Here is a 14,761-nt window from a genome sequence, read left to right as displayed (position 1 = left end):
CATTCTTAGGATCTTTTAATCTTTGTATGGCCTCTATCTTCTTCTTTTGTGGATTTAGCCAATGTTCAGTCACTTAATGGCCTAGAAAGTTAACTTTTTCTTGCACCATTGTGCTTTTTGCAAAGATACTTTGGCGCCTGCTTTCTGCAATTGGCCAAGCACATGTCTTATTTCATAAAAATGGCTTTTCAGGCTTTCATTTTTTATCAGGACATCATCCACGTAAACTATGGTTCCTCTTTCCACTGCATCAGGCATGGCCTTTCTAAAAAATATGCCAAATTCACTCCCACTATTGATGTACCCGAACAGCGTTCTAAACCAGGCGTATTGAGTCCTGTCAAATGTAAAGGAAAATAAATTCTGTATCTCCTCTGCCAATAGCACGCACCAATATCCAGAGGTGAGATCTAATGTGGTAAACACTTTTGAACCATGTACCTGAGCTAAGCCCTGATCAATGAATGGCAATGGCCATCTGGACACTGGTACTCTTTTATTTAACCCTCTCAAGTCTGCACATAGCCGCCATTGACCATTTGGCTTTAACACACCTAAAATAGGTGTATTGGATGTGCTATGAATGGGCCTGATGATTCCCCGCGATTCCAAATTTTTAATAATCTCTGCCAATGATTCTAAACATGCCAGTGGTAGTCTATACTGGCGTACAAACACTGGACTTCTGCTACACCCTTCTGGTAGTGTGGCCACATGTAAATCAGTTACACCACAATATCTTTTGCAAATACATCCTTAAACTTCATAAATATCTCCCTCAGATTGTTTCTATCCTCGTTGCTGTCACACACATCTGCTAAGGAGATCTGCTCTTCTAACATTTTGGAAAATTCTGGAAAATCTTCTGATAAGGGAATCTCGGCGCTTTCCTCTAACTGTGTGGCTGTGTCTTTTTGTAAAGCTGCCACTTTTAAATATTTTGGCATATCAGCTTCCACTTCAATGGGCTGACTTTCTGTTTCATTTTCATTTAAATTAAATATTATGCAATCCTCTTGATGGCAGCACACTGTTTCATTTGAATCATAAGGATACACAGAATGAATTTTAAATATTCCTTTGGGCTGAGAGTCCAGGTGTTCTGGTAACTCACCCTTGGCATCTACATATTTTTCAGGGATATTTCCAATCACCATGTTATTTAAATCTGCTGTATAATGTGATTTTTGTATGGCCATTCCTAATGGGGAGTTTTCCTCTAAATGAATATCCTGACAACCTTTATTATTTACCATAATTTTTACAGATCCTTCACCAATATCTACCAATGGAGTGTATTCATAATCCAGGCCTTGCTGTTTTACAGATTCATTCAGGCATACAAATGCATCAGAATCTTTCATCTGCTGTCCATTTTTGCATTTCAGTGTTATTGCAAACTGTTTTGTAAATGCAGGAATAATAGTATCTTTCCTCATTTGTAATTCGATTGCATAAAGAACCAGTTGTGCACAATGATAAGCCCTTCTTTTGTCTTCAAATTCAGGTGCCAGGCCACCTAGGCGTGACCATATGTTTTGATTAAGGAAATCTAACACCATACACATTCTGTTCCAGATGTCATTGCCCATGTAAAATTCATTTTGTGCTCCACTCACTATCCATACATTATGGTAAATTGTTTTCTGCCCATGCTAATTTTAAGCTGCATCTGCCTGCAATTCGGTTTTCAAAGTCTGGACTGTCCAACCCAGAAACATATTGGTTTTTAATCCTAAATTTCGGGATTTCCTCCCTCTCCATTATTTTTTGCAACAATTTCTCATTAATGAAGCTCCTCTCCTGTTCAAGCGCTAAAGTGGCTTTTATTGTTTTAAAACAGTCATTTATACCAACATGAACCCATGGTTGCTCATATTCCATGTGTATTTCAGCAATAGTGGTAATGTGTTTTTCTGAATCTGTTTTAGAAGCAATATTCTGTTTGATTGTTTTCTCTTTTAAATAAAAATGTAATGTATCTATGGCAGTCTGCCAATTTTTCCTTGGGTCCAAGTAGATTTGTACAGGTAGTCCTTCATTGTCGCTCTGCATTTTGTCTTGACACATTAATATAACAGTGACACTAGGTATGCAACTATTCTGGAGATTTACCTCCACAGCATCATTTGTTTTGGCAACGGTGTGACATTCATTTATGTTGTTGTTTTGTGATTTTAGTTTCTTAGGCTTCAATGGTTTTTTGGTTAATGACCACAGCACTCCATTCACCCCATCTATGAGAGGAGACAATCTTTTCAGGCAATCCGTCCCCATCAGAAATGGAATTTCACAAATAGATGTGATCAATACCTCTTGTTTCATTCTGTGCTTTCCTATTTTTATGTCAACCTCAGTTACACCTATGATGGGCACCTCCTCCCCATTAAAGTTATGCACTGGACCTTGATTTTCCTTCACTGTGATTTGACTCTGTGGGGGTCCCCCTTCATTGATACTCTTTACCAGCTCCTTGGACATAATTGTGGCCTGTGCGCCAGTGTCAATCATAGCAAATGTGTGACATTTTTCTTCTACAGTGATGGGTGCATAATATCTGTCCTCAACTTCCTCTAATACACATAAGAAGTGTGAATTCTTACTGATTTCAGGGCTCACCTTTCTCAGGCCTTTTTCACTTTTGGCTAAGCACATTGGTAAATGGAAAGACATTTTTCCCTCTTTTTTACCCATTTTTGCACGAGAGACTTTATTCATTTCTCCATGATCAGAGGATTTTTGGAGTGTGGCCACTGTTCGCCCATCCATCTGGGTAACATCAGAGACCACATTACAACCTTCCAACTAAACATGTGTAACAACATCATTCAGCAATTTGTCATTGTTTAATTCTGTGCATTTGTGATCATTTAGTGTGATACCAGCCCTTTCAGCCTCTTCAAAAATATGTGGCTCAAATAATTCTTCAGGTGATTGACCCGTACCCTCTTTTTGAGTATTTCCTTTTTCTACCTGTGTTTGGTCATTGTTTTGCTTTCCCAGGGAAGGAGCTATAGCATCCCCACTTACTCCCTATTCAGTGGTATTCCTCATGCATGAGTCATTTTTCTTAAATCTGTCTCTTTGTTCTTTTGGAATTCCAGGTGTTTCTTTTTTATTTGCACAAATCTTCAATGTTTGATTTAGTTATAGGTTAAACCGTACCTCATTTTTAGAAGTATTTGCATTTTCTGTTACATGTTCATTTATTGGTGCTTTCACTTTTAAATCATTAGGCATCTCAGAGTCATTATGCAAAATTACTTCAGGGCAATCTGTCTTTTTGGCACTGCAGGTGTCATAAGTACTTAGTCACTTCTCAGAAGCCCCCCGGACATTGCTAGGGCCATCAGCCCCCCTCTTTAGATGGTTGTTTTTGTGCTGTATAGAGATTTCCTATTTGCTCAGCTAACATTTTCACTTGGGCCTCAAGGCACTGGAACCTTTCCATCTCTCTAGAATCCTCTTTCTGTGGCCTAGGTCGATATTGGTTGTTTTCCCCCTGATTGGATCTATTCTGATACCTCTCAGGCGATAGATGTCTGTTGGGATGGTTTCTGAACTCTTGATTCATTTGTGGAGGGGAGCGGGGTGCATCCATCCTTTTATTATAGTCCCCTGGTGGGGAATCATTCTACTTACGTGGATTCTAGTTCATGTTTTGCCTCATGTCCTGTCTCTCAGATTGTGGGTACTGGCCCCTATGTTGATTTCCATTATCAGTAAATCGATCCACATATCAGGGCCTATCTTGATTACCATATATCATGGTGTTGGGATCAAATCTGCTCTGTGTCCCCAATGACTGGTAGGGACCATCATTTCTTTGATCTTGATATTGTCTCTGGTTATTGTTCATACCTGCCATATCAGGCCGTAATCCTACCTGGGGTCTGTCCCCTAAATAACTAGGGCTGATGTAGCTCTCCCTATTACTAGGATCATGTGATTGGAACATTGGTACAGGAAAGGGCGATCTTTGTTGATTACCCCTTTGTTCAGGTGTCACATTATTTTTACCTTGGCTTTGAGCAGACTCAAGGGACATTTTGGCTGACCTGATTTCCATTACTGTGGCTGAGGGTTCTTTAGATTTAGGTCTAGTATCTTTCATTTTATCACTTTCTCTACCCTGATAATAGAGTACCTCATATAGTTTTGTGCTTTGATGTACAATCCATTCAAGGGACTTGTCACAGTCAAATTCACAGACCAAATGGGATATGATGTCTTTCTGTAGCCCATAGAATTATGCAGTTTTAAACTCATTGGAATTTGGGCCAAAAGATACATCAAAGTGAGAAAATGCTCTTTTTAAGTCTTGTAAAAATTGGCGAGGGGATGTATTAGGCCCAGCAGTGATTGTGTAAGCGACTTTCTTTGCCTCCTGCAATGACTGAAAAGGAGAAAAACAACGCCTAATTTCTTTTTTTACTCCACCCAGGTCATATTCTGCTGTTCATTTAATCCCCTTATGATGCTGGCTGTCGGGGCATCTTAAGTTAAATGAAAATATTGTCTGTACTGTTCCTTAGGTATCTGGAGTGCTTTAAAAATGTCATGCACCGCTTCTAAGTGATCCTCAATGCAGCATTCACCTCCCTTTTTAAATGGTTTGATCAGGGCTTTAATGGATTTTATTATTTTTATGGGGCTACTTGTTGCAATGCATGGAATTGCACTACTTTGTGATTCAATCCTGTTTTCAGGTGTATGAGATTGGTGGCTGCCCCAATGGGAGTATCAAATCCCCCAAGGGCGCTGCAACCAAGTTCAGTCACCGGTCCAGTCACTGGAACACTAGCTCTTTGGGCAGAACTAGAATTCACCTCCACTCCATTGAATTTGGTACCCTGCCACCTCTCCTGGGAATGCACATTTGCTGTTCTAAGTCCTTACACCTTTTGCTGTTCTAAGTCCTTACACTTTTTAAGGAGTCTGTTTGCTTCATTTTGCAAATAGTTGTTTTCATCACTCATCTTATTAATCACCTCCTGCATGTCGCACATTTGCATTTGGCATTCATTGAACTCTTTATTTCTCTTGTCTCTTTCTTGAGTCATTTCAATCATTTCTTGTTCTGCACTCTGGAGATCACATTCTTTTTCACAATGTTCTTTTTGTAAAATCTGCATTTCGGAAACAACCTCATCTTTATCCTGTCTAAAGTGATCCACTAAGGCTTTTAAGTGTACCAATTCTTGCTCACTATCCTCAAATTGTTTCTTGCTTTTGGATAACTGAGCATCAAAGTCTCTGCATTTTAATTGCATGTCTTTTTGGCATACATCCAATTCTGCTCTTAACATTTCCTGATTTTACTTGCCCCATCTAATTCAGTCTTTAACCTGTTAATTACCTGGGTATCATTTTCCTGCATTCGCAGGGACCTATTCAAAATAAACCATATTTTGCCGCATAGCCGTATTAAACAGTCTTTCTCTGCACTTTTATCGGCTGCATTCAATAATCTTGTAAGGCAGACCTGAATTATGCTGCCTTCAGCAAAAATATTGTCTAGTTTTTCTTTCTGCACCTCACCCTGAATGCGGTCACGCCATTCTAAGGTACTGTTCGACGACCACGTCCCATGTGCAAACAACTTTGCCTCTAAATATTGCACTAGGTCTGAAAATGTGGTTTCCCTTTGTGACATTCTGAAATTCGTTTTTAGTAACACACTGCTATTATGAAATGGGTTCCCTTTGATGTACCGATGGCAGTGTGAGACACACTTGCCACGGCCAGTAGGTGCTCTGTGATCACTTTCCCGGCCTGCAACGCACCATAAATATGTTGGGTATTTTTGTGGAGATTTGGGGCCTGACGGTATTTTCTTACCGCCGAAAAATAATTTAGCAACAATCACTCCTTGTATTCAGATTGGGCCATGTACAACAATAATACAGTGGAAATGCATTATTTCAGCACACAGACATGCGTGGTTGGTATGCGTGGTTGGTATGCGTGATTGGTGGTATTTTGGTGAGCATAATTCCTTTGTTTTATTTGTGGCCCCAATATCCAGAACCCCTTATTTTTGTTTAGATTTTTCATGTAATCACTAGAGAGACCTCAGGCTTGCATTTCAGGAACACCACATTTCATTTTTAGTGTGTCACCATGGGCAATTTCTCTCTGTCTTATCTACGGCATCGAGCTATCATGTGGTATTTTTCACTATCTTATATACGGTAGTGAACTATGTCCCGGGCCTCCCTTTCTGCCGACTCATAGACCTCCGGCAGACTACAACACACACAGTTAGTTATAATTGCTCATACTGAATTACATTGTGCACACAGCTGCAGCCAAATCTTATGCTTAGCTACCTTGAAAATGACAATTGCACTGTCTAAACATCTCCCCACATCATCAGCACTGTATTGATAAATATAAAACACACCACCCGTCTGCTTTCAGATATTTTTGTGTATTATAAAAGTTGCATTTAAACACGATCTCACTCTTTACGTACATAAATGAAATAGCACAGTAACAGCATTATCTGTGATACACTGAAAAGAGAGTGGCGGAGACAAGAACTCAATTTGCAACATTAAACACATGGGTAAAGCACAGGAATCTCCTTTCCTACACTGACTGAATATTCTCGTACACACTCAGCCCCCACACCTCAGCGAGATAATTACCAGGCTTATTCAGCATGTAACTTCTTTGGCTGTTCGCCTTCTGAAGGGGTTCACCCAGCAAGGACAAGCATCTGCCGTCACTCGAACTGGGACTTGTTGACTGGAAAAGCCAGTCTCTGCAACCAAGTTGAATCTGCTTTAGGAATCAGGCATCCCCAGCTGTCAACCCTGTCCTTCCTCGAGCTGTGTCAAGATGTCTCTGCCTTTCTTCCCCCAGATTCTGCAGCAAAGCCCTAGTCACAGCCTCTAACATGATGCTTGATGTGACATGCTCCAATCAGAATCAATCATGTTCTATCCTCCTACTTTTAACAATGGTTCTTCTTGTACAGTTGCAACTGTAACAAGCTGATTTCCTGCTTATTCGAAGTCTTTGCTTCCTGCAGTTACTGTGGACAGAGCACAGAAAGGCAAAGAAAAAAATACTTGAATGTTTGTTTAAAACTGATTTTCAGAGTCTGCCTCTTTTTGCAGTGAAGACACATTCTTTTATTAATGAGTTATAATTATTAGTCTTGTTAGTGAGATTAGTTTGTTAATTACCAAATGTGTCTCTTGCAGCATAGGCATTTCAGGTGAGAAATGGTGTGCATTTTTAAGGTACAGATGTGTGCTTTTAACTGTGAAAAATGTATTTAAATTTTATATGTAAAAATCGTTTTTGACTGAATAACCTGCCCTTACTTATATGTCCATGTTACACTGGCAACACATAGCTTGAAACAACTGCATCATAGCAATGCACCAAACCCATGCAATGGTGCCACATAAAAATGCTCAATAACACATGTCTTGCTGTACCACATTATATCAATGCACCAAACCCATGCAGTGGTGCTGTACTCTGTGCTCCCAAAACATGGTAAACATTCCTACAGGACACAATATCTACCTCAGAACCTCATCACGCTCTCCTGCATGACTCTGTTTGACATAGTTTGACTGATTTTCTCCCTCTTACATCAGGAGCACGCCATGACGGTCGTACTGTTTATTTTTCAAGCAGTCCCAATACTTTATTTGAACGTACCCTTGTCACGTACTGTGTTTCCATTACTTTATTATACTTATAATTTAGTGTTAGATTCTGACGTATATACATCTTTGTATTTACATCCAGTCTGCAGGCAGTGTAACTCTATTGATGCACAATGCTGCATTTTCCAATCACCCAAGCACTTCTGAACTTCTGTTGATCTGACCCTTTACTCGATTCATGACTACAGCAAGGTAATGCTCCCTAGTCTGTTAGGAGGGTAATTATTTTTGTAATAATACATCATTGTGCACCTTTTGCGGTGCATTTTCCAATTGACTTGACTAGGTCCATCCCACTGAACCACTTAAAGGTTACGTGGTTGCTATGTACTTGATGCATCTTTTGGACTACGACTAGAACACCACTCAGCTCCTACCCAATAGAGGCCATAGATTTTTGCCAGCAGGCCCCCACTCGTGTCCCCCAACACCCCCATCCCCCAGCAGTCAGGGGCACCTGCCAGCAGGCCCCCACACATGTTCCCCAGCACCCCCACCCCCCAGCAGTCAGGGGCACCTGCCAGCAGGCCCCCACTCCTGTCCCACACATGTCCCCCAGCACCCCAACCCCCCAGCAGTCTGGGGCACCTGCCAGCAGGCCCCCACTCATGTCCCACACATGTCCCCCAGCACACCCAGCAGTCAGGGGCACCTGCCAGCAGACCCCCACTCATGTCCCACACATGTCCCCCAGCACCCCCACCCCCCAGCAGTCAGGGGCACCTGCAATCAGAATCCAAAGAACTCCAAATGCAAATTTGTCCAAAGTCGCAGTCCAACAAAGCAAATCCAAGGGAAAAAAAAATATATGAAATCCATTGCGCCGTGGTGAAATTAAAATAAAAACGAGAAACATCCGCTGTTCAACTATATACAAATCAGCAATCCAGGGTCCATGAGCCCAACAAATGAAATTAAGCATACAAAAAAGACCTACCTAATAATGAACTATATATAAAAATGTGGTGTATTGTCCAAGCGGCCTAAAATAAAAAAAACAGAAAGGAAACCTAACACTATCTAACTATTTACAATGGCAGTGGGCTAGTCCGACGGCTCACTTATTGATGTCCCGGGCCAGGGCATCATCGAACTCCCGCTCAATGTCCTGGAGGTGGTCCTCTTCCTTGGCCCTGAGGGTTCGAAGGGACGATGACATGTTCACCTCCAACTCCCTGCGAATTGCCTCGAGGCACTCGGCCCGCCTCAGGGCCCTCCACATGGAGTTCTCCACCCTGACCATTGTGAGTCGTGCCTCTTCCGCCTGCTGCCGCTCCGCATCTATGGCGTGGCCCAAACGCTGCCACACGGAAGACACTTGAAATCCGGGGTCCTCCTGCTCTATGGCCGATGCCTGCCCCTCCGATGTTGAAGGCCCCGAGCCATCATTGCTCCCACCATGTTGCTGCTGCTGTGCCTGCGCCCCGGCTCTTGCTGCCAGCACGTCCCCCTCCAGCTGGGGTGCAGTTGTGGTGGCCACCCCTGCTGGACGTCCGACTCCCGACTGTGCAGGGATGTGTCCTCCACCAGCCTGGCCGCTGGGTCAGGGGCAGCTCCACAGGGTACCCAGGTGACACATGGGTGGGAAGATGGCATGGAGGACGACTGGCACGTAGGGCGTTCAGGTGAGGAGGGGGTTGCAAGAAGGTTCAGAACACGGAGGAATCCAGCACCGGTGACCCGTCCCAGTAAGTCAACGTGGTGAAAGAGGCATGCGAGACAACGTGCAGTCTCTCCACGAAAGGACTGCAGGTCACCTCGCATGCCCCGTTGATGCAACGCTATCCCACTCAGGACATGCTCAGCACGGTCCCGGATAGCCACGTCTGCAGGGAGAGGAAGGCCAGTTGTTGTGCGCTCATCCCCTCCCGGAAAACAGGTCTGGACGTAGGCATCCCTACTGGTGCCAGATGATGCAGTGACAGGATCAGAGACAGGAATACACACAGGCACCTCCGCGGCGGCCTGTGCTGCCTCCTGTCCCTGCCCCTGCACTGCACAACTAGCACCAGTGGAATCCCCACCTCCAGACCCCGTGTGTGTCCCTTCCACGGCCTCCTGCTCCACCAAACCCCCCACCAACCTGGATGACTCCGTGCCATCTTCCTCCGTTGGAACCTGTGGGGTCACAGCTGTCCCTTCTGCTGCCAAGGAGTCCACCTTCGACCTCCACCTCTTGGACCTACCCTCAGCAGTTTCAGCCTGGGACGCGGCACCAGACTCCTCACTCCCCGACGAGATGACAATCTGGGTGGGGAGCCGGGCCTTGCATCTCCGGCTGGTGGTGCGATCCTTGCCGCTGTGCTCCACAGCACCCTCTCCGCCCTCTTCATCAGTTGACGCTGCAGACAGGGAGAGATAAAACACAGACATCAGGGCACTGTACAATGGACTGATACACACATGACAGTTGCACATGAGTGACAGTGTCAAACTTCAGACATGGCATCACACTCCACGGCACACATGTCATTTCAACTCACACACATGAGAATTTCCACAGCAATATTGCACCAGGCAGCAACATCCATACACATACAACAGCATGAACAGCCAAAGGTGAGCCTGACATCACATTAAACACAGGGAGTGCACTAAACATGCACACACGCCACCACACTTACATGCATGTCTACATCTCCTCCAACAGTCGAAGTGATGCGATCGCCATACATGTCACATCTGGCATTCAGCCTTCTACATATCAGTGCCACGTGCATCCATGTTGCATCACAGTTGCACACTTGTCAAATACACACACATGCACATGTACACAGTGCAGATACATGCAGCAGGAACCACCATCCATGTGTGAAACCACAACCATGCCAACGTACATACACAGAAATTCAAACATGTGTGCTACCACACCTGCATTTGCACAGCATGCTTACCAACACATACACTATCGATGTGTCTCACACCTAAGAGGACTCACATGTGGCAGCCTCATGCCCCTGTTCATACACATCCCTACATGGCCCTATGAAAACACATGTGCAACCTGCGCACTACTGGCACACCACCACACGCACAGCGTTCAATCAGTATGCATGTACACTTACCACTCGACTCGCCTCTCAAGGACCTGGACGTGGAGTGCTGGGCGTATGTGTTCCAGGACCCTCATTTGGAGGTCGGACAGGTGGCCCCGGCGCCCCTTGGCATCCGCTGCCTTCAAGCCGGGCCTTGTTGAGGGTCCTGGACCTGAAGTCCTCCCAGTGCTTCTTGACATGGTGTAAGTCGCGGACTGCCACCCCCTCTGCGTTGATGGCAGTCACAATGTCCATCCAGATCCTGGTCTGTCCTTCAATGTCGGCGCGCAAACTTCCAAAGAGGGCATCATACTGCCCCAGGACTTGCTCGACCAGGACACCAACTTCGGTGGCAGTGACGCTGGTGGCCCTCTGCCTCTCTGGCTGGGGGTTGCCAGTGGTGCCAGATGGTGCTGTGGCCGACATGGCAACCCCAGAGGCAGGAGTGGGTGGGCAACTGGGTCCTCGGGCTGGGCTGTGGAGGGATGGTATCCCAGTCGGGAGTCTTTGTTTCCAGCAGGGGTGGTCACAGCAACTGCACCCCTGGCTGACGTGCAGGCAGCAAAAATCAGGGCACGTGGGCAGCAGGCAGTCAGGCAGCAGCAGATGACAGGTGGGAGCGTGCTCGGGGCTCTGGGGGGGCAGTAATTCGGTCTTCTGGGCAGGATCGTGGTCTTCCGTGTGTTGTTGCCTGGCCAGCTTGATACGGAGTGATTTGGCACGTAAAGATCTTGCACGTCAGCATGTAATTCGAGGAAAGGCCCTTTGTGCGTAAGCGCATCAGCACACATACGCGGTTTCCTTGGACCAAAGGCCCTTAGAGCATAAGCGCTTCTGTGACGTGACTCGCATGGGCGTTTCCCTCGTGACGTGGGCTTAGTGGTTCAGCGCACGTGGACAAACTGCACGTCCGCATGTGGATGCATGTAATCCGAGGAAAGGGCCTATGCGCGTAAGTGAGGTAACGTGCGCGGGCGTTTCCATCAACACGGGTGCATGTTCATCGTACACGTCCAAAAACTGCACGTCCGAGGGTCAGCTCGTGTAATTGGAGGAAAGGGCCTTAGCACGTACACGCGTAAGTGACGCTGTATGTGTGGGCTGCTTTAAAAGGTACGTGTAGGACCCCATTCCCTTGCACGTGCTTTTCGTGGAGAGCGAGTGGGCGAATTCTGTACTTCGTGTCAGTTCAAACGCGATTACTTCACAGCATTTCAAGTTCGTTCTCCCTGTTACCTCTGACAGCGTTCTTTATTTTTCCAGGCAGACAGTGAGTCGCGCACGCATTTACCAACTGTGCTTGACCCCTGTGTCACATAGCCCTTCAGAGGTCATTGTAGGCTGCGTGTAACACGTGTACACTTGTTTTTGTGTTTCTGGGTGCCACAGCGTAGTGCCGGTTCATTTTTCCACTTACGTGGTCTACGAGGTGTTGCGTGCAAGTTACTTTTTGTTTTTGGGGTGCCTGTGCGTTGCGTGACCCATCATCTTCTCCCAGGGGTCACAGACAGCCTTGCTAGAGCACTAGGGTACAAATTCCATCTAGTACCCTACCCCTTTCACCCCCAATTGCCCAGGACAATTGTTTACTGCAACTCCCATACGCACAACAACATCAGTGCCATGGTTGGGTGACGACCTAGCGGTAAGGGAGGCAAAGGTGGCCGACCTCCAAAAGGTGGGTGTGGTGGGCATGGTAGGGGACGTGGCCGGGACTTGCAGGGTGCCCATGTGTGGGTGACCAGTCAGGGACACCCATGCCCCCCGGTTGAGTGTAACGTGGCTGACACCATCCCTGCTCAGCCCTTGTTGGACCAGCCCATTGTGGCACCAGACCTGGCACAGGGTGACTCCATGGCTGACTTCCAGGTCAGCAGGTCTAGGCCACGTGTGGCGGTGTATCTGGGGCAGCAATGTTATCTGCTGCCCCAAGTAGGCAGGGTGGGGTGGCTGCAGGGGCAGCTGCAGCTCTATCCTCCCCAGCTCTGAGTCTCCCAGCCGGGACATTGTCAGTCCTGGTCCATCAAACTGACGGTGCCCCTGCCAACATCACACTTCAGCCAATGCCTGCACCAAGACCTATGGTCATTGTGCCTTCGCACACCCCCAGTACCCAGTCCACCTGCGCTTCTGCCCCTACTGACCAGAGCGACGCAAGCCACTCAGGCTCAGCTCCACCTTTGGAGAAGAGGAAGAAGGGTGCTCTGGCACTACAGGCTGAGACCCCAGACACGGCTACACAGTCCGGCACGTCAAGGAAGCCTAGCTTTAATGATTCCGAACTTGATGCATTTGTGACCTATGTGTCGGCACATAGCCGCGAAATGTTGGTGACTGCAAGGTGCAAGACCACACCTGGTCAACGTAGGGCACACTGGCAGACCATCAGGGACCGCATAAGTGCCCTTGGATTTGTGAGGCGCACAGCTGATTGCTACAAGCGGTGGAATGACCTGAAATGCAGAGCAAAGAACAAGCTGGCCTCAAATCTGGCGACTGGCGGTGGGTCTCCACAAGAGGACAACAAACTCACTGAACATAAGTCTTTTGCTGGGACCTTCGTCACAGAGGAACAGATCCAAGGTGTGGGAGAACTACCTGATTACGCGCATTGTCCGGTGAGTGCCCATGCGTGTGTGTTTGTAATCCATGTGTATGTTGTTTGGGTGACGGGTTCTGATTGAGTCCTGGTGAGGGTGTGTACTCCTGAGTGTTATGGGTCACCCATTTGCTTCCTCCCATACACTCACATGCCTTGGATTTGGGTATGACTGTATCCCTTCTGACCACAGTTGCCAATTACGCCCACATTAGTGCACTTTACCTTGAACTGTCATCTTGCAACTACATTGTTCAGATTTTGTAAGTGTTCATTCAGGCTGATTGTTTCCACTCTCCCATTTTTACTACGCATTATTCTGCCCTATTGCAACATATGTGATATGCTCCAGTCATTGTTTACAGCCCACACTGGGCCACTACTTTTACCTGGTTATGTTAATGATTACACCATTCAGACCGATGGAGTATTGGGCTGCAGAAATCTTTTATTAGGGCCTGTTTGCATGTGGAAGATGACAGATGTTTCCTGTAATGTTAAAGTGACCAACCATTGATCAGCCCACAATGACTGTGTTATTGGACGTTGGATGTGTTTCCATGTGTGGCACATGCATATTTTGCAACATTATTCAGTATCAATCTTCGCATCATGTCGATGTGACATGGATGTGTGACAGTACTCATTCACTGACATATTGCTGTAGTTTTGTAATTTACCGTGTCTATGCTACATGACATCTGTGTGGTGGCATGTGTCATGTATGTGTATTGGACATGCCACTCACAGCCTGATGTGTGATGCCAGTGCTACCCAACATGCTGCAAATGTGTTGCATATCCATCTTGCTCACCCCAGTGTCTGCCTTTTTGACTCCACTTCCAACTCTTTGACAGTGCATGCATCGCAGGGTTATAGTCATGTGGTACATGTGTAAATCATGTACTGGATCTCTGGCTTGTCACGGCCTATGTGTGTGCTATGGTGCTCATGCCTGTTTCCATTTGTTGTCTTTCATGTTTTTGCAGATGATGACGCACTTGGTGCTGTTAAGGTTGAGGAGATGGTGCAGACCCAGGAGGAATCTCAGGCACGACCGGGCACCAGTGGGGGACGTGGTGTGGTGGTGGGTGAAAACCCAATGTTACTGCAGACCATGCTGTCCAGGGGTGCCTCTGGGTGCACCTCCCCAGACCTCTGTTCAGGTGCTGAGTCGGATGATGAGACTTATGTGCAGTCACAGATAAGTGTCTCTGGCAGAGATTCTGTTCTGTCCAACCCACCTGGACCAGGGGTAGAACCCTCTATGGGGATGTCACTGTTGGTAGGACCGCCTTTGGCGGTTAAGGATGCAGGGTCACACTCCACAGCATCTGATCGTGTTCCTGGGCCAGCAGATCAGAGGGGGAATGCAGTCCTGCAGCCTCAGGCAGTGCCAGCACAGCAAGGTGCAGATCGCCTTGCCCCAAACAGGT

This window comes from Ambystoma mexicanum, chromosome 4p, assembly GCF_040938575.1.
Source record: "Ambystoma mexicanum isolate Mex_15411 chromosome 4p, UKY_AmexF1_1, whole genome shotgun sequence".
NCBI classification, from domain to species: Eukaryota; Metazoa; Chordata; class Amphibia; order Caudata; family Ambystomatidae; genus Ambystoma; species Ambystoma mexicanum.
This window is presented reverse-complemented; position numbering follows the sequence as displayed.